Genomic DNA, 20,025 nt, shown 5'->3' on the forward strand with positions numbered 1-20,025 from the left:
CTCAGGAGTTGGAGCCTCAAGTCACCCTCCCCTCATTTGATCACTTTCTTTATCAAAGGTGCAAACTTCTCAGGTTCATAGTTTTATATAATATATTTACCAGCTTAACTTGAGGATATTATTACCATTGGAAGAAGCTAACAAACCAATTCAAAATTTCACTCTTAGAACAATGTACTTTTCTGTGTCCAAATACAATGACTTATGTAAAGAAATAAAGGAAAATTGAAAATGGGAACAAAACATGCTTTAAAATTTTGCTTTGGCAAAGGACCATTATTAACTAGCTTATCCACAAATAGGGAGTACTTGTTCTGATTGGAAGAACAGTTAATGTGTCTAAATATTTCTAACCAAATGAAGCAAATAAAATATAGAATAGCCTGAATGAATATGAATATTTATGAATCTTAATTAGGAGACCAGTGCTGTAAAGTGAATGCTAATGAATTAAGAAAGCACTGCTTTGCTTATTATACTCATTTATGTGGCACCAACAGGGTTATGCCTTTTTATGCAATGATGCAAGTAAATCCAGGGTTGCTAAAGATTTTCAGTACTGAGCACAGTATTCTTAGAGGGTTCAAATAGAAAGGAGAATGTGGTGAAATGGAGTGGGCCAGTGAAGTTGAGAAGGTAGAGGGAGCACAGGGTTGATAAGAATTTTCTTAGCGGGGCACCTGGGTGGCTCAGTGGGTTAAAGCCTCTGCCTTCAGCTCAGGTCATGATCCCAGGGTCCTGGGATCAAGCCCCACGTCGGGCTCTCTGCTCAGTGGGGAGTCTGCTTCCTCCCCTCTCTCTCTGCCTGCCTCTCTGCCTGCTTGTGATCTCTTTCAAATAAACAAAATCTTAAAAAAAAAATTTTTTTTTCTTAGCAACTATGGTGGTAGCTATTGGTGAAAACCCAAAATGGGACTTAATGAAGCTAAATGGTGCATTTCCATATATCACTTTACCACCATCACTTCCATGTGTTCTCATGTCTTTATTGAAGAGCAAAGAAATAATACTGAAGATTTGGGTACAGAAAGAAATATAAACTTAGGCTAGAGGATAAAGTTTAAGCAGAAACAAAAAAAAGTCTGCTACTCTGCTAGTTTGGGACCATGGGAGCAAAATCACTACCAAATATCAATAAATAACACTACTGCTTACTTTAGGAATCAAGGTAATAATACAGAAAATACCTTATATTTGTGCGTGACTTTCTAATGTATCTACCACATTCCTCATATTATCTCACTAAGTCTGTAGAGAAACTGTATATACAGAAGGCAAGATTCATGAAGATTAAGTGATTTGTCCATTGACACCCAGATAGTAAGTGACAGAGCCAGTACTAACACTCGGGTATTCAGTAGTCCATGGAACACAGCATATTGAGAAAGTGTAATGCAATTCATTGTTATCCTCAATATTCAAATACTTCTTAGACTTGTGGTTTTATAGTTGTTGAGCTAGGTTAATAAAAAACTTTAAGTATGTGCAACACATACATGCTTTCATGTACAAGTGCTCACACATACATGTCTGTGAATACATAATACAGATACCCATTCCCATGCACATGTGATGTATTTCTTACCTATACAGCTTCCACTAAAATGTAAGCTCTGAAAGGGTAAGGATTTTAATTTCTTTTAGTCATTGTCCTGACTCCAACACCTAAAAGAATCACTAGTACATGATGGGTGATCAATTAACATTTTTTAAATACAAGAATAATCTACTGGTATGTTAATAATCATAATCATTTTGCAAATCATGTTTATGTATATTTGCTACATCATTTAAGAATAGTCTTTCTTTTCTTTTTTTTTTTTAAAGATTTTATTTATGTATTTGACAGAGAGAAATCACAAGTAGATGGAGAGGCAGGCAGAGAGAGAGAGGAAAGCAGGCTCCCCGCGGAGCAGAGAGCCTGATGCGGGACTCAATCCCAGGACCCTGAGATCATGACCTGAGCCGAAGGCAGCGGCTTAACCCACTGAGCCACCCAGGCGCCCCTAAGAATAGTCTTTCTTAAATAAATCTAAAGCTTGTAACATGTGGATCAGGTTAGGCATACGTAAATTGGGTAGTACAGATGTATGCTGAACAATAGGGAAGGATGGAAAGAACAAATAGGCACTTAACATTCATGAGGCATGAAATATTCAAGACAGTTATATACTTAAATTGACAATCTATTATTGATATCTAATCTGGCCACAAGTGTCCTTTGCTGGGGTTGCCTGGGGGTTATTAGCAAGCTCTTGACCAGGAATATTGCTCCTACATCTCTAAGTGATCAAGTGTGTACAGGCTCCAGGTACCTGTCATCTGCTAAGTTGCCTTTCTTGCCTTTAACTCTGGTCATTAGAACTGCATTGTAAGCAGAGAAGGCTGATGTAACAGAGAATGAGAGGGGAAGAACAAGCCAGCAAGTGAGAGGGGAGTGAGGGGAAGAAAGCGAAGTTGGGAGAGGGAGGGGAGGGGAGAGAGACAGAAAAAAAGAGAACATATGAACATTGTATAGCACAGGATTACCCTGCTTGTACCCTATTCTACGTATATTTACCAACTTTATTTCTTTCTCCTTGCTTCTTTTTTTTTTTTTAAATTAATTCCAGTGTAGTTAGCATACAGTGTTCTATTAGTTTTGGGTATACAGTATAGCAATTCAACAGCTCCATGTATTACTCACTGCTTATCAAGGTAAGGTACTCTTAATCCCCTTCACCTACTTGATCCATTCCCCTTACCCCCACCCCCCCTCTGGCAACCCTCTGTTTGTTCTCTGTAGTTAACAGTCTGTTTTTTGTTTTGTCTCTCTCTTTTATCCCCCTTTGTTCCCTGTTCTGTTTCTTAAATTCCACATATAAGTGAAATCATATGGTATTTGTCTTTCTCTGACTGGCTTATTTTGCTTGGCATTATGCTTTCTCATTTCATCCATATTGTTGCAGATGGCAGGTTTTTTTATTTTTTATGACTTAATATTCTACTGTATATATATATATATATATATATATATATATATATATACCATATGTTTATCCATTCATCTCCTGATGGACACTTGAGCTGCTTCGATAGTTTGGTTATTGTAAGTAATGTTGCAATAAACATAGGGGTGCACATATCCTTTCAAATTAGTGGTTTTTGTATTCTTTGGGTAATACCCCGTGGTACAATTACTAGATCATAGGGTAGTTCTATTTTTAATTTTTTGAGGAGCCTCTGTACTATTTTCCACAGTGGCTGCAATAGTTTACATTCCCACAAACAATGCATGAGAGTTCCTTTTTCTGCAAATCCTTACCAACACGTGTTGTTTCTTGGATTTTTTATTTTAGCCATTCTGACAGGTTCAGTGAGGTCATATCTCATTGTTGTTTTGACTTGCATTTCCCTGCTGATGAGTGATGTTGAGTAACTTTTCATGTGTCTGTTGGCCATCTGTGTCTTCTTTGGAAAAATGTCTATTCATGTCTTCTGTCCATTTCTTAACTAGATTGTTTATTTTTTGGCTGTAGAGTTTTTAAAGTTCTTTATATATTTTGAAGACTAACCCTTCAACAAATTACATCCTTTGCACTTATCTTCTCCCATTCTGTAAGTTTCCTTTTAGCTTTGTTGATTAGTTGCTTCACTGAGCAGAAGCTTTTTATTTTGAAGAAGTGGCAGTAGTTTGTTTTTGCTTTTGCTTCTTTGCCTCAGGAGATGTATCCTGAAAGTAGTTTCTATGGGTGGTGTCAAAGAGGCTACTGCCTGTTTCTCTTCTAGGACTTTTATGGCTTCAGGTTTCACAATTACATCTTTAATCCATTCTGAATTTATTTTTGTGTTTGGTGTAAGAAAGTGGTCCAGTTTCATTTCTTTGAATGTTGCTGTCCAGTTTTCCCAGCACTATTTCTTGAAGAGACTGTCTTTTTTCCCATTGGATATTCCTTCCTTCATCATCGAAGATTAATTGACTACATAGTTGTGGGTTTATTTCTGGGTTTTCTATTCTGTTCTATTGATATTTGTGTCTATTTTTGTACCAGTACCAAGATTTTTGATCACTATAGCTTTGAAATATAATTTGAAGTCTGGAATTGTGATGCCTCCAACTTTGCTTTTCATTTTCAAGATTGCTTTATCTGCATCTTTTGTGGTTCCATGCAAATTTTAGGAGTGTTTATTCTAGTTCTGTGAAAAATGCTGTTGGTAGTTTGATAAGGATTACTTTAAATATGTCCCTTTTACAACTGCACCTATAACAGTAAGATATGTAGGAATAAACCTGACCAAAGAGGTGAAAGACTTGCAGTCTGAAAACTATAAAACACTGATGAAAGAAATTGAAGATGACACAAAGAATTGGAAAGACATTCCATGCTCATGGATTGGAGGAACAAATATTGTTAAAATGTCTATACTACCCAAAACATATAGTGTATTTTTAATTTTATTTATGGTGTTTTTCATTTCTGACTGGTTCTTTTTTATGTTTTCTATCTCTTTGTTAAGGGTCTCACTGATGTCTCCACTTTTTTCCAAAGTCCAGTGAATATCTTTATGATCATTACTTTTAAGTTCTCTGTCAGGGATATTACTTATATCTGTTTCGCTTAGTTCTGTTGCTGTCCTTTCGTCCTGTTCTTTCATTTGGGACATAATCCTATGTGTTCTCATTTTGTCTAACACTCTATGTCTGTCTGTCTTTGTTAAGGAGGTCAGCTACATTTCCTGCTCTCGAAAGTAAAGACCTTATAAAGAAGAGTGCCTTGCAGAGCAGTGTACTCTGTTCAGTATAACTGGGCACTTTAGCTAAAGCTATGTATGTTGTTTGCACCCAGCTGTTGTGTCCTGGCTGCTTTTTCTTTCAGCCCAGTTGTCTTTAGAGTCTGTCTTTGCCTGTTGTGGGTACTGTCTGGTCCTCAACCAGAGCAGAGTGGACAATTTTAGCAAGGTGCATCTTGGGCGTCCACAGGGCCCGCCACTGCCACCATCACCAGTGGGACAGAGGCTCTGGAAAATGTGGGTCAGGAGAGGCAGCAATGGCAAGGTTTGCAGCAGTCTTCTGGGGGAGAGTGCCCACAGAAGCTAGACTGAGGCAGGGGTTACTTTGATCAACCAAAGTGCAGGCAGGCAGGACTTAGTCTAAGCCAGCTAGGTAGTGAATGTGGGTGCTGTGCTGGCTCCTGCAGGTGGCCATGTGTTTATGCTGGGGAGTGGAGAGGCAGATAGCCCCTGCCAGCTTCTTTGTTCCTGGAGAAGTCCCTCCATGCACACTGCCTCTTTGGGACATGCCCTGAGATGCATAGATAATTCTGTTTCTTACCCTTTTTCACATCTGCGACTCCCTTCCCCAACTTTGTGAATAGCCAAAGTTTCACTTCCTACCATGTGTCTTCTCTTCATACTCTCTTCCATGTGGCTTCTTCCCTACCTTTGGTTGTGGAGTTTGTCCTGCCAGTCTTCAGGTCATTTTCTGTGTTATTTACACTGATGTGAGTATTCTCTAGTTTTATCTGTGGGACGAAGTGAGCTTAGGTTCCTCTTACTCTGCCATCTTGGCTCCTTGGTTTTGCTTTACTAGACTCAAACATAATTGAGAGATACAGGATTAAACTGCTTGGCTTTAAAAAATATTTAAGAGATTGGGGAGGGTATGTGCTATGGTGAGTGCTGTGAAGTGTGTAAACCTGGCGATTCACAGACCTGTACCCCTGGGGATAAAAATATATTATATGTTTATAAAAAATAAAAAATTAAAAAATATATTTAAGAGAATATTTAAAATGTGCTGTTATTTTTCAAAAGTGGGAAATTCAAAAATTTTTTGAGGAGTAAACATTTCAGGAATGCTGTTAATATATTTTTATTATGAGAAATGGAAGCAATAGAAAAATATTCTATCATGAACGTCATGAAATCCCCTTTTTCTTTCTATTTCATTGGTGTACAACATGTAGCATGGGTTTCAAATTAAGATGTTTAGTCATTGGAGCTTTATAACCATTCTCCTCAAAACAGCATCCCCTGAAACTTGCACTGAATCATCTAAACATAATACATCATCCACATCTAGCCAATACCTCTCTCCTAAATTTTGAGTGAAATGATTGTTATTTGAACACCAGCTGGTAGCCTCTTCTCTATACTGAAAGTAATAGAAGGATTTATAGGCTACTCATGTTGCCTTTTTTCACTGTACTTAGGAAGATAGGATGTTACTTTATATTTTAATCACTTTCTAATAATTGATTGTGGTAAACAACATTTGTCTGAAGTGAAGGAGGGATGTCCAAAAGAGAGACATCAGAGATTAACTTTAGTTAAAAGTACATTAACAGTTGAAAACTAAAATGTAGACACTTAGTATGAAATTGATAGATATGTGTGTGTGTGTGTATGTGCATGTGTGTGTGTGTTGTATATGTTTGTTTTTCTTCAGTTGTAGAGAAATTCTAGAGAAAGTAGGCAGGGCTACCTTACCTAGAGGAAAGAGAGTTTGCAAATTTGAAAAAAGTTTGGTATATAAAAGGGCTTTTAGACATTTTATGCTATCCCTTTCTTGCCCAGAGTGGAAACTAATAACAGGGAATGCAGGAACTTACCTTTAGGACAAGTCAGGTCAGAGAAGAATTTCAAAATGGAAAATGAAGTAGGTAAATGGGGCGAATATCATAGGGTCAATGTCTTTTCATATGCCTTTCTTTTTGTGCGTGAGCCCCTACTTACGGATAGTTTCGCTCCCTCCACAATTCCTGTTGTATTCTAAATTTGACATCATACAGGAATGAAAAGGATTTTTACTTGATTGGGTCTCAAAGGAAAAGCATTTCAGTCATAAAATACACAATACATGGATTTAGAACATTTAAAATCACATGATACAAAGATTTCTGTTACTAGTCAAGATGGAGGGTAATTTAGAAAGAGAAGATTTACTTTCCTGTCTAAGTAACCAAAAAACTGAATAAAATATATGAAAGAACAGTTTTCTAGACATCGAACATTAGGCAATGAAGAATAGTGATTCCCTTCACTGTATAAACAAATGAGATGAGATCTATAATTTCCCCAGCTTATTGCCTGTGGATTTCCCAGGCCACAAGAGAGAGAGAACCTAGACAAAGCCTGGTGGTCTCCCTGAGTCGAGAAGACAAAGCAGGGAATCTGGGAAGGGCAACCAAGCCAGAGTTCATAGGAAGAGTATCACGGAGGAGTGAGTTATGCAGAAAGAGGGAGGAAAATCTCTGGAGATCTGCAGAGTCCTCTACATGTTTTCAGCTCTGTACTGATAAGTGCATGAGGTGAAGAAACTGCTTGAGGCTGGAGAAAGAACCACCAGAATGGATTAGAGGGAACAATAACAGGGGCTTACAGAAGATGTCAGCCAATGTGGGAAACCTTATAATTCTGGAATCAGGGTAGAATTCTCAGAAGTGTTTTTTGCCTCAATAGTAGCAAAATCAACCCTAAACTAAATGCTGTTCTGGTTCCTCCTCATAACACTCATAAGCAAGACCTTACTGTTCCTAAATAACTTAACAGCAATTCAGAAGAAAGCTCAGGAATATTTACAGAAATGCAAAAATATAGGGTATCCAACAAGATAAAATTCATAATACCTAGCATCCAATCAAAAATTATCATCATGCAATGAAGCAAAGTATTATCCATATGAAGATGAAAAATAATCTATTAAACCAACCCAGATTTGGTACAGAAGACAGAATTAGTAAACCAGGACAGTAAATAATTACTATAATTACAACCCCTATTTCAAGAAGCTGGAAATATTATGCATGTTAAATAAAGACCAAAAAAATGTTATAAAGAACTAAATTGGACTTCCAGAGATGAAAACTATAGTGTGTGAAATGAAAAGTATAATAGGTGGGATTCATGATAGATTAGACATTGCAGAAGTAATGACTGAACTTGAAGACACAGCAATCAAAACTATACAGATGAAACAGAGAAAAATTACTGAAAAAGCCCCATAGAGCATTAGTGCTTAATACTTCTTGTGGTGCAGGTCTATGGGAGGTAAGATGAATCCTTTCAGTTTTTGCTACCTTCCAAGTATGTTTCTTTTGACTTCATTTTTAAAGAACATTTTTCCTAGATATAGAATTCTAGATTAATAGTTTTTCCTTTTTCTCTAAGAGCTTTAAGGTGCCACTCCATTGCTCACCCCCTTCATTTTTTTCTGATAAGAGGTCAGCCATAACTCTCTTCATTGTTCATTGTATGAAATATTTCTTTTTTTCTTCTGATTTCAGGATTTTATCTTTACTCTTTAGATTTCAGCAGTATGATTATGATAAGGCTAGGTATGGTTTTCTTTTTATTTACTTTTCTTGGATTTCTCTGAACCTCTCAGGTCCATATGTTGACATCCTCCATCAATTTTGGAAAATTGTTACTCATTATCTCTTCTGATACTACTTCTCTGTTTTGTTGTTGTTTTTGTTGTGGGACTCCAGATACACAAACGTTAGCCTATTTAATATTGTTTCACGGTTATTGGATGTTCTTATCACCCTTCTTTTAAAAATATTTTTTTTTGTGTTTTAAATTGGGTAATTTTAGTTTTAATTTTCAACCCAAATTCACTGATTCATGTGATATGTTCATTATGCTAATGAACCTGTCAAAATAATTCTTTATCTTATATTTTATTTTTCATTTTTAGATTACCATCTGGCTCCTTTTAATAGTTTTCATCCTTATTCTATGGTTCCCCATTTGTTCACACCAGCTATCTACCTTTCCCATGAGATTTTTAATATATTTATTATTGTTATCTAGAAGTCCCCTTTTGATAATTCTAACACTTGGACTGTCTTTGGATCAGGTTTTAATTGACTCTTGTCTCTCTTGAGAACAAGTCACTTTTTTTTTCTGTGATTGATGGTTTGATATTGATAATAGTACAATAGAAGCTGAAGAAAATAATATTTACATCCAACAAAGCGTACCTTCCTTTGGTCAGACCACTAAAAAGAGGAGATGAAATTTAAGGAGATAAGTCAATCTCATCTATAATTGAGTTGGATCTGGACTTGTCTCCTTTAGTTGGATTTATTTCACTGCAGACTTCAAATAATTTGTGCAAGGGATCAGAATTTTCTTTTTAATCAGACTTGGGTCCTGAGTGTCTGGAGGATTTGTTCCATTCTCCTGCTTTGCTTTCAACCTTTTGCAGATCCTGGTTGTCTGCATCTCAGAGGGGTGTGTGTCAGCATTCTTGCCTCTACCCCAGCCCAATCAGTCATTGCATGTTACTCATTGAAGACCCCAAGTACCTAAGGAGTTCAGTTCATTTCTCCTTTGCTGCTTACAGACTGCAATAAATCCCCTGTGCTTACGCTTCAGAGGAGAGTCCCTTTCAGCTTTCCTGCCCCTCTCCAATTATAAGTTATTACTGTCTCTTACTTAGTGTTGGGTCCTGAGAACTTAAAGAACGTGTTTCAGTTCTCCTTTCCTGCCTTCAGAGTTCATGAGGTTCTGTACACTCTACCTCAGAGGAGCAGATCTCTCTCAGCATTCCTGCCCCTTTTCCACTGAAGTTAGGTGACTGCTGCCTTTTATCACCATAAAGCCTGAGTGCTTGAAAGTCTCTCTTAGCATTCTTACCCCAACCCCAAGATTTCCATGGCCACTCTGTGAAGGCCCATGAGAAAATATTGGTAGGTGGGCATGGTCTGTGTCTTAAGGATTCTCGACCATCATGACAGGCCACACTTGGTCTACAAATTTTTTTTAGAAGTTCAGCAGTTTTCCTTTTAACCTACTTCTCTGACAGCTTTTTCCTTTCCCACTGCTTCACCAAGGATGAAAGAAACTGTTGGGTCTCTTCACTGCAGAGAGAGGTCTGTAACTTTCTAAGTTTTATTCATTAGGCATTTTCCCCCATATTTAGTTCTCTGATGAATTTTAGATTTTATTGGTTATCTGGCTTGTTATTGTTACAGTAGGAATGGCATTCTTTTTGTAACTTTCTATATTCTAAGCAGAAGCTGACACCTGGCATTTACATATACATGAGTATTTTCCCATTATATATATAAAGGGAATATATATTTATTTCCTTTATATTTACATATAAATATAAAGGGGAAATATATAATAAAAATATATATTTTATATATATACATGTAAACATATACATAATTGTTTGACAAAAGTTATTATTACTGACAAAATTTTTTTTAGAATTCCTCTTTCAGAATTTCCTTTGAATACCCTCAGTAATAGAAAATCTTTAGCTCTAAAAGTCATATCTGCTCTAAAATAAAAATGACATTCAAAATTAAGTTCATAAATAATGCTGACAATGAAATTTAGCAATGTTTTTAGTAAAAACATTGTAATTATAAAATAGACTGTCTTATGTCTCTTTTAAACAACTTTGAAGGCAATTTTATACAAGCAGTTCAAAACTGATTTTGAATGATAACAGCATCATTGAAATATGAAAACTGTTTCTAATGATGGCTGCTTAATTATAGGATACTAATTTAAACCGAGTATTGAGGAACATGAATTTTAAATTCATTTTTATTGTTCATATATCTAGCTTTGAACCTGTTTTTAAAATTACTTTGAAATATTTCAAACTTTAGTTCTTGTACTCTGATTAATGCAATTCAATGGAAAGTATTTAGCTTATCATTTTATGATTTTCTTTTTAAATGCAAAAAGAGGTTAATTTTAAGTTTACTTGAAAACATATCATAACACATCTTTAGTTTGTTTACATCTAATTTCAAATGAAGTGTTTTAAGGGGAGGATAGATACATTTCATTCATGAAAACAAAAATGGTAATGGAGTACCACAGAAAAGTACTCATTTATGGGATCAGATGTGGCCACAGTTCCTGGCAGAGGGCAGCACTCCATGGGAAATCACAAGTCTTTAGGGGAATGCTTCTGAACTTTTTTTGGTTTGTTTTGCCTCAAGTGCCAGAGTCTGGTCAAACTGTTGACAAACATTTATGGGATTTTATTTGTTGTGTTTTAAACAGTTATGAAACTGTGAAACACTTTCTTTGAGGCTGAATATTCTGACTAGGTGCTTATTTGATTTTTTCCTCCTGTTATATGCCAAAATTTAAGGACATATAATAATAATAATGACTTATTATAAATTTAGAGCCTTCTGTGTAAGATACAGTTGTTTTAATTGTTAAAAAGACTTCTTTTTTAAATTAACATATAATGTATTATTTACCCCAAGGGTACAGGTCTGTGAATCATCAGGCTTACACATTTCACAGCACTCATCATAGCATATACCCTCCCCAACGTTCATTACCCAGACATCCTATCCCTCCCCACATCCACCTCCCCAGCAACCCTCAATTTATTTTGTGAGATTAAGAGTCCTTAGAGTTCATCTTCCTCCCAATCCCATCTTGTTTCATTTTTTCCTTCCTTACTCCCGACAACCCCCAACCCTGCCTCTCAGATTCCTCATATCAGAGAGATCATATGATAATTGTCTTTCTCTGATTGACTTATATAGCTTAGCATAATACCCTCTAGTTCCATCCAGATCGTTGCAAATGGCAAGATTTTTTTTTTTAATGGCTGCATAATTCCATTGTACATATATACCACATCTTCTTTATCCTTTCATCTGTTGATGGACATCTAGGTTCTTTCCATAGTTTGGCTATTGCGGACATTGCTGCTATGAACATTCAGGTGCACGTGCCCCTTTGGATCACTACATTTGTAAATTTAGGGTAAATACCCAGTAGTACAATCGGTGGGTTGTAGGGAAGCTCTATTTTTAACTTTTTGAGGCAACTCCATACTGTTTTCCAGAGTGGCTACACCAGCTTGCATTCCTACCAACAGTGTAGGAGGGTTCCCCTTTCTCCACATCCGCGCCAGTGTCTGTCCTTTCCTGACTTGTTAGTTTTGGCCATTCTGACTGGTGTGAGGTGGTATCTCATTGTGGTTTTGACTTGTAGTTCCCTGATGCTGAGTGATGCGGAGCATTTTTTCATGTGTCTGCTGGCCATTTGGATATCTTTTTTCCAGAAAAGTCTATTCATATCTTCTGCCCATTTCTTGATTGGATTATTTGTTCTTTGGTTATTGAGTTTGTTAAGTTATTTATAGATTTTGGATACTAGACCTATATCTGATATGTCATTTCCAAATATCTTCTCCCATTCTGTCAGTTGTCTTTTGGTTTTGCTGGCTATTCCTTTGCTATGCAAAAGCTTTTGATCTTGATGAAGCCCAAATAGTTCATTTTTGCCTTTGCTTCCCTTGCCTTTGGAGGCTGAGGTTGAAGAGACTGCTGCCTGTGTTCTCCTCGAGTATTTTGATGGATACCTTTCTCTCATTGAGGTCTTTCATCCGTTTGGAGTCTACTTTTGTGTGTGGTGTAAGGAAATGGTCCAGTTTCATTTTTCTGCATGTGACTGTCCAATATTCCCAGTACCATTTGTTGAAGAGACCGTCTTTTCCATTGGGCATTCTTTCCCTCTTTGTCAAAGATTAGTTGACCACAGAACAGAGGGTCCATTTCTAGACTTTCTATTCTATCTCATTGGTCTATGTGTCTATTTTTGTGCCAGAACCATACTGTCTTGATGATTACAGCTTTGTAATAGAGCTTGAAGTCTAGAATTGTGATGCTGCCGACCTTGGTTTTCTTCTTCAACATTCCTCTGGCTGTTCGGGGTTGTTTCTGAATCCATATACATTTTAGTTTATGTGCTCCATTTCTTTGAAAAAATTGATGGTATTTTGATAATGATTGTATTAGATGTGTAGATTGCTTTAGGTAGCATAGACATTTTCCCAATATTCTTCCAATGCATGAACATGGAACATTTTTTCTTCCTCAATTTCTTTCATGAGTACTTTATAGTTTTTTGAGTACAGATTCTTTTCCTCTTTGGTTAGGTTTATTCCTAGGTTTTGGTTAGGTTTATTCCTTATGGTTTGGGGTGCAATTATAAATGGGATTGGCTCCTTAATTTCTCTTTCTTCTGTCTTGCTGTTGGTGTATAGAAATGCAACTGATTTCTGTGTATTGATTTTTATATCCTAACACCTTACTGAATTCCTGTATGAGTTCTAACAGTTTCAGAATGGAGTCTTTTGGGTTTTCCACATGAAGTATCCTATCATCTGCAAGGAGTGAGAGTTTGACTTCTTCTTTGCTGATTCAGATGCCTTTTATTTCTTTTTGTTGTCTGTTTGCTAAAGCTAGGACTTCTGGTACTATGTTGAATAGCAGTGGTGATAGTGGACATCCCTACTGTGTTTTTGACCTTATCAGAAAAGCTCTCAGTTTTTCCTCATTGAGAATAATATTCACTGTGGGTTTTTCATAGATGGCTTTGGTGATATTGAGGTATGTACCCTCTATCCTGACACTGTGAGTAGTTTTTTTTTTTTAAGATTTTATTTATTTACTTGACAGAGAGAGATCACAAGTAGGCATAGAGGCAGGCAGAGAGAGAGAGAGGAGGAAGCAGGCTCCCCACTGAGCAGAGTGCCCAATGTGGGACTTGATCCGAGGACCCTGAGATCATGACCTGAGCCGAAGGCAGCGGCTTAACCCACTGAGCCACCCAGGCGCCCTGTGAGTAGTTTTGATCAAGAAAAAATGTTGTACTTTGTCAAATGCTTTTTCAGCATCTATTGAGAGTATCATGTGGTTCTTGTTCGTACTTTTATTAATGTGTTGTATTACATTTGCATGTACTTTTTTTAATGCATTGTATTACATTACATTCCATTGATTTGTGGATGTTGAGCCAACCTTGCAGCCCAGGAATAAATCTCACTTGGTTGTGGTGAATAATCCTTTTAATGTACTGCTGGATCCTATTGGCTAGTATTTTGGTGAGATTTTTTGCATCTGTGTTGATCAAGGATATTGGTTTGTAATTCTCTTTTTTGATGGGATCTTTGTCTGGTTTTAGGATCAAGGTAATGTTGGCCTCATAAAATGAGGTTGGAAGTTTTCCTTCCATTTCTATTTTTTGGAACAGTTTCAGGAGAATAAGTATTAATTCTGTAATTTGGTAGAATTCCCCTTCGAAGCTGTCTGGCCCCGGGTTCTTGTTTGTTTGGGAGATTTTGATGACTGCTTTCATCTCCTTACTGGTTATGAGTCTGTTCAGGTTTTCTATTTCTTCCTGGTTCTGTTTTGGTAGTTTATATGTCACTAGGAATGCATCCATTTCTTCCAGATTATCAAATTTTCTGGTGTATAGTTGTTCATAATATATTCTTATAATTGTTTGTATTTCTTTGGTGTTGGTTGTGATCTCTCCTCTTTCATTTATGATCTCTCCTCTTTCATTTTATTTATTTGGGTCCTTTCTCTTTCTGATAAATCTGGCCAGGGATTTATCAATCTTATTAATTCTTTCAAAGAAACAGCTCCAAGTTTCATTGATTTGTTCTATGTTCTTTTGGTTTCTATTTCATTGATTTCTGCTCTGATATTTATGATTTTTCTTCTCCTACTGGGATTAGCCTTTCGTTGCTATTCTTTCTCCAGCTCCTTTAGATGTAGGGTTAGGTTGTGTACTTGAGACCTTGTTTCTTGAGAAAGGCTTGTATTGCTGTATATGTCCTCTCAGGAATATCCTCGCTGTGTCCCAGAGATTTTGAACAGTTGTGTTTTCATTTTCATTTGTTTCCATGAATTTTTAAAATTCTTCTTTAATTTCCTGGTTGACCCATTCATTCTTTAGTAGGATGCTATTAGCCTCCATGTATTTGAGTTCTTTCCAAATTTCCTCTTATGATTGTGTTCTGGTTTCAAAGCATTGTGTGGTCTGAGTATATGCAGGAAATGATTCCAATCTTTTGGTACCAGTTAAGACCTGATTTGTGACGAGGATGTGATCTATTCTGGAGAATGTTCCATGTGCACTAGAGAAGAATATGTATTCTGGTTTTTTTAGATGGAATGTTCTAAATATATCTGTGGTGTCCATCTGGTCCAGTGTATCATTTAAAGCCTTTATTTCCCTGTTGATCTTTTGCTTAGATGATCTGTCCATTTCAGTGAGGTGAGTGTTAAAGTCCCCTACTATTATTGTATATTATCTATGTGTTTCTTTGATTTTGTTATTAATTGGTTTATGTAATTGGCTGCTCCCATTTTAGGGGCATAGATATTTAAAATTGTTAGATCTTCTCATTGGAAGTGTGATATAGTGTCCTTTAGTATGATATAGTTTCCTTCCTCATCTCTTATTATGGTCTTTGGCTTAAGATCTAATTTATCTGATATAAGGATTGCCATCCCAGCTTTCTTCTGATGTCCATTAGCATAGTAAATGGTTTCCCATCCCCTCACTTTAAATCTGGAGGTGTCTTTGGGTCTAAAATGAGTTTCTTATCGACAGGATATTGATGGTTCTTTTTTTTTAATCCATTCTGATACCCTGTGTCTTTTGATTGGGGCGTTTAGCCCATTTACGTTCAGGATGAATATTGAAAGATATGAATTTAGTGCCATTGTATTGCCTGTAAGGTAACCATTACTGTATATTGTCTCTGTTCCTTTCTGGTCTGTTACTTTAGTCTCTCTCTTTGCTTAGAGGATCACTTTCAATATTTCCTGTAGGGCTGGTTTGATGTTTGCAAATTCTTTAAGTTTTTATTTGTCCTTGGAAACTTTTTATCTCTCCTACTATTTTCAATGACAGTCTAGCTGGATATAGTATTGTTGGCTGCATATTTTTCTCATTTAGTGCTCTGAATATATCATGCCAGTCCTTTCTGGCTTGCCAGGTCTCTGTGGATAGGTCTGCTGCCAATCTAATATTTCTACCATTGTATGTTACAGACTTCTTGTCCCAAGCTGCTTTCAGAATTTTTTCTTTGTCATTGAGACTTGTAAGTTTTACTGTTAGATAACAGGGCGTAGACCTATTTTTATTGATTTTAAGGGGGGTTCTCTTTGCCTTCTGGACTTTGATGCTTGTTCCTTTCACCAAATTAGGGAAATTTTCTATTATAATTTGCTCCAATATACCTTCTGCCCCCCTCTCTCTCTTCTTCTTCTAGGATCCCAATTATTCTAATATTGGTTCATCTTATGGTATCACTTATCTCTTGAATTCTCCCCTTGGGTTCCAGTACTTGTTTGTCTTTCTTTTGCTCAGCTTCTTAATTCACCATCATTTGTTCTTCTGTATCACTAATTCTCTCTTTTGCTTCATTTATCCTAGCAGTAAGATCCTCCGTTTTTTATTTTACCTCATTAATAGCTTTTTTAAAAATTTCAACTTGGTTAGATTTTAGTTCTTTTATTTCTCCAGAAAGGGATTCTCTAGTATCTTCCATGCTTTTTTCGAGCCCAGCTAGCACCTTGATAATCATCATTCTGAACTCTAGTTCTGATAAATTACTAGTGTCCATATTGATTAGGTCCCTAACCATCGGTACTACCTCTTGTTCTTTTATTTTTGTGGTAGGTTTTCCACCTTGTCATTTTATCCAGATAAGAATAGATGAGTGAGAGAACGGAATACTAAAAGCTAACAATGACCCCAGAAAAGTATACACTAACCAAATCAGAAGAGACCCAAAACTGGGGGGAGAAGAAAGGGGGAAAAAAGAAAAAGAAATATATATATATATTGAACTGGTGAATAGAACAGAGCCACACACTTGATTTTGGGTGTATTTTGTTCTGTTAGAAGAAACTACTTCCCAAAATTTTAAAGAAAGAAAATCTTATATATACACACAAAAATAAGGGTAAGATGGAATATGACTGTAAAGAGGAAAATTTAAAAAGATTCTAAAAAAGGAATTGATAAGATAAGAAGTTGGTTGAAAAAAGAAAAAAAAAGAGGAAAAAATGTGATCAGGCCAGAGACTATAACAATGCTGTGCATTAGATTTAGGGTATATTTTGATCTAGTAGAAGAAACTGTATCCCAAAATTTGTAGGAAATTTTGAAACCTATATGTATACAAAAAATAAGGTTAAATATAATGAAGGGATAAAATATGACTATAACAATGAAAAATTTAAAAAGATTTTTAAGGGGTGCCTGGGTGGCTCAGTGGGTTAAAGCCTCTGCTTTTGGCTTGGGTCATGATCCCAGAGTCCTCGGATCGAGCCCCACATCGAGCCTGCTTCCTCCTCTCTGCCTGCCTCTCTGCCTCCCTGTGATCTGTCTGTCAAATAAATAAATAAAATCTTAAAAAAAAAAGATTTTTAAGAAGTTATTGATAACATAAAATAGTTTTAAAATGTTAAAATAAGAAACAGGAAAAATTTTTAAAAATAGAAGAAGAAAAAAAATAAAATAAAAAAATTTAACTTTGAAAGGATAAAAAATTGTGGGGAAAAAGCCATGAATTCTATGTGTTGCTTTCCCTTACTTCTGGAGATCCATAGTTCTCATTGAGTAGTGAACTTGGGCTTGACTGGATATTCTTCCTAATCTTCTGGTGGAGGGGGCTATTGCTGTGATTCTCTAATGTATTTGCCTGAGGCGGAAATGTACCACCCTTGCCAGGGGCCAGGCTAAAAAATCTGTTCAGTTTTGCTTTTAGTAGCTTTTGTTCCCTGAAGGCTTTCTGTACAGTTTTGGAGGACAGGAATGAAAATGGCTGCCTCCCAATCTCCAGTGAGGAGGAGCCGAGAGCTTGGGGGCCCCCCCTCCTCAGTGCACCCTCAGATAAAAGCAGTCAGTCCCTCCCATCTCTCTGGTCTCCAGTTGCACTCCATGCCTACCCTGTGACCAAGCATTTCTATCTCTGGGACACAACCCAGTTTGGAGTTTACAAACCCAGGAGATTCCTGCAGTGCACTCCCTCACTGCTCCTCCCAGAGGAGGAAGGAAGGGTCTCCCCAGGTCTGCCACTTGTGGGGGTCCCTGTTTGAAGAGCAGTGGCCCAACTGCACCTCAGATCACAGTTTAACATAACCACAAGCTGAGAGATCCTCCTTGACTCTATCTCTGTAGCTTCCCCACTCTGATACCTGGGAGCTCTGCCACACTTAGACACCCCTGGTCTTTTTAAGACTCTGCAGGTCGTGGGAGCACACTGTCCCCGTGATGGCTCCACCCCCTGCTTAGCCTCTGGAGCGACATCTCTCAGTGGAGCAGACTTCTAAAATTTCTGATTTTGTGCTCTGCTTTCCTACCACTTGCCAGGAGCCAGCCCCTCCCCCACGGTCTATGTTGCCTTGAATTCACTTCTCCACACGTTTTACCTTCTGGAAAGTGATCGATTTTCTGTTCCTAGAATTGCTGCTCTTCTTCTCTTCTATCTCCTGTTGAGTTTGTAAGTATTCAGAATGTTTTAATAACTATCTAGCTGAACTCCTGGGACCTGATGATATTTAGGTCTCCTACTTCTCTGCCATCTTGCTCTTCCCCCGAATGACTTCTTTTGAAGTTCACTGGCAACTTCATGTTTTGAATATTGCATGATTTATTGCACAAAGCCATGTTTACAGCATTCTTACATTTTATGATTTTATGAATGCCTATTATGTCCCCATTAAGTTGTTCACTTTTTATCTTCTTCTGAACTGTTTTTTAAAGCTTTTTATTCATATGAAAGATTTTTCATCTATCAGTTTCCAGTCCAACAAATGTTTTATTTTTGAGCATTTTCTATAAGTGTGAGCTCTGTTACAAATGCTTTTGCTTCTGAATTTTTTTAATTTTCTTTTTCTCTTCTGTAGTTCAATTATATATGTGCTGACACATGCTGAGACACAGCAAGAAGAGGTCAATGCCCTTCAACAACATTCTGCAGTCATATCTTCTACATTATGCTTAACCTAACTTCTTCCATTTATTTCTTTTCCTTTTTTATTACATACACACATACACACACACTCTCTCTCTCCCTCCCTAACAAACAGTAGTGTAACCCATGACAAAAAATACAACTTGGGCAGTTTCCAAGCATACCCACTTAGTTCTTGGCTTCCTCTCTAATTATAATCCTGCCCCTCCACCCTGGAGGTATCTACTATTCTGGTTGTGTGATAATCATACCTTTCTCTTTATGCCTTTGCAACCCATATATACATCCTTAAACAATGCTCCGGTTTTGCTTTTTTGAACTTAATATGAATGGAATCATACTGTTGGAATTTTTTTTCCCATTTTAAACTTTTGATTTGCATATTAAAAATTGTGCACTCCAGGGCGCCTGGGTGGCTCAGTGGGTTAAGCCTCTGCCTTTGGCTCAGGTCATGGTCCCAGGGTCCTGGGATCGAGCCCCACATCGGGCTCTCTGCTGAGCAGGGAGCCTGCTTCCCCCTCGCTCTCTGCCTGCCTCTCCACCTACTTGTGATCTCTGTCTGTTAAATAAATTTAAAAAAAAAATTTTTTTTAATTGTGCACGCCAATAATTAAAATCATTTGAAAAAAAAAGTTACACTCTGATTAAACTGCATTTTACAGTTTTCAGGACACCTCGGACCAACTTGGTTTTTACTCTAGATTTCACTGATGTCAAAACCTCCAGCTTCTTCCTTCACCAACATGCAAGTTCTTTTCCTTCCCTGCCAGCCAACCAGACAAATGGGAGGCAGGCTCCATGTTCATTGTGGGTTGTTCTGATTCTTTGGTGAGAAAAGTGGAAGCAGTCATTTAAACTTGATCCAACCTCTTTGCATCTTATAAAGTTAAACAGCTGAAATAAGTAAAACAAGAAGGTAGTGCTTGTGGAGTACACAGTACATGTTGGTGGCACACACCTCATTATAATTTGCCTTCTTGCTTCTCCTATTCAGTCATTTCTGTTGAAGATAGTAGATTTTTTTATGCCTTCTTTAATTTAAACTTACCAAATTTCTCAACCCTAGCCTTATGATGTTTGTCAGACATGATGCAGAGGAAGGAGAGTGAGACTCTCTAGAGAGTGAACTCCAGTCTGCTTGGTGGCCACCTCTAAGTGCACTATTGGAATTACTTTTATCCTTCTTCTTTTGATCAATATTGTATTTGCAATGCCATCTATATTATAGAATTTGGCTATATCATTTTCTCAGTAATATACTGTTCCAT

At 37.0% G+C, this 20,025-nt stretch overlaps 1 protein-coding gene across 1 annotated transcript in view; it reads left to right on the top strand.

Moving 5' to 3' along the window:
* Positions 1 to 20,025, top strand: part of FBXO4 (F-box protein 4) — a 41,417-nt gene that overhangs the window by 20,362 nt on the left and 1,030 nt on the right. The gene's annotated exons all lie outside the window — the stretch shown is intronic.

Source organism: Mustela putorius, unplaced genomic scaffold (genome assembly GCF_011764305.1).
Source record: "Mustela putorius furo isolate JIRA1106 unplaced genomic scaffold, ASM1176430v1.1 tig00000407_pilon_pilon_pilon, whole genome shotgun sequence".
Classification (NCBI taxonomy): Eukaryota; Metazoa; Chordata; class Mammalia; order Carnivora; family Mustelidae; genus Mustela; species Mustela putorius.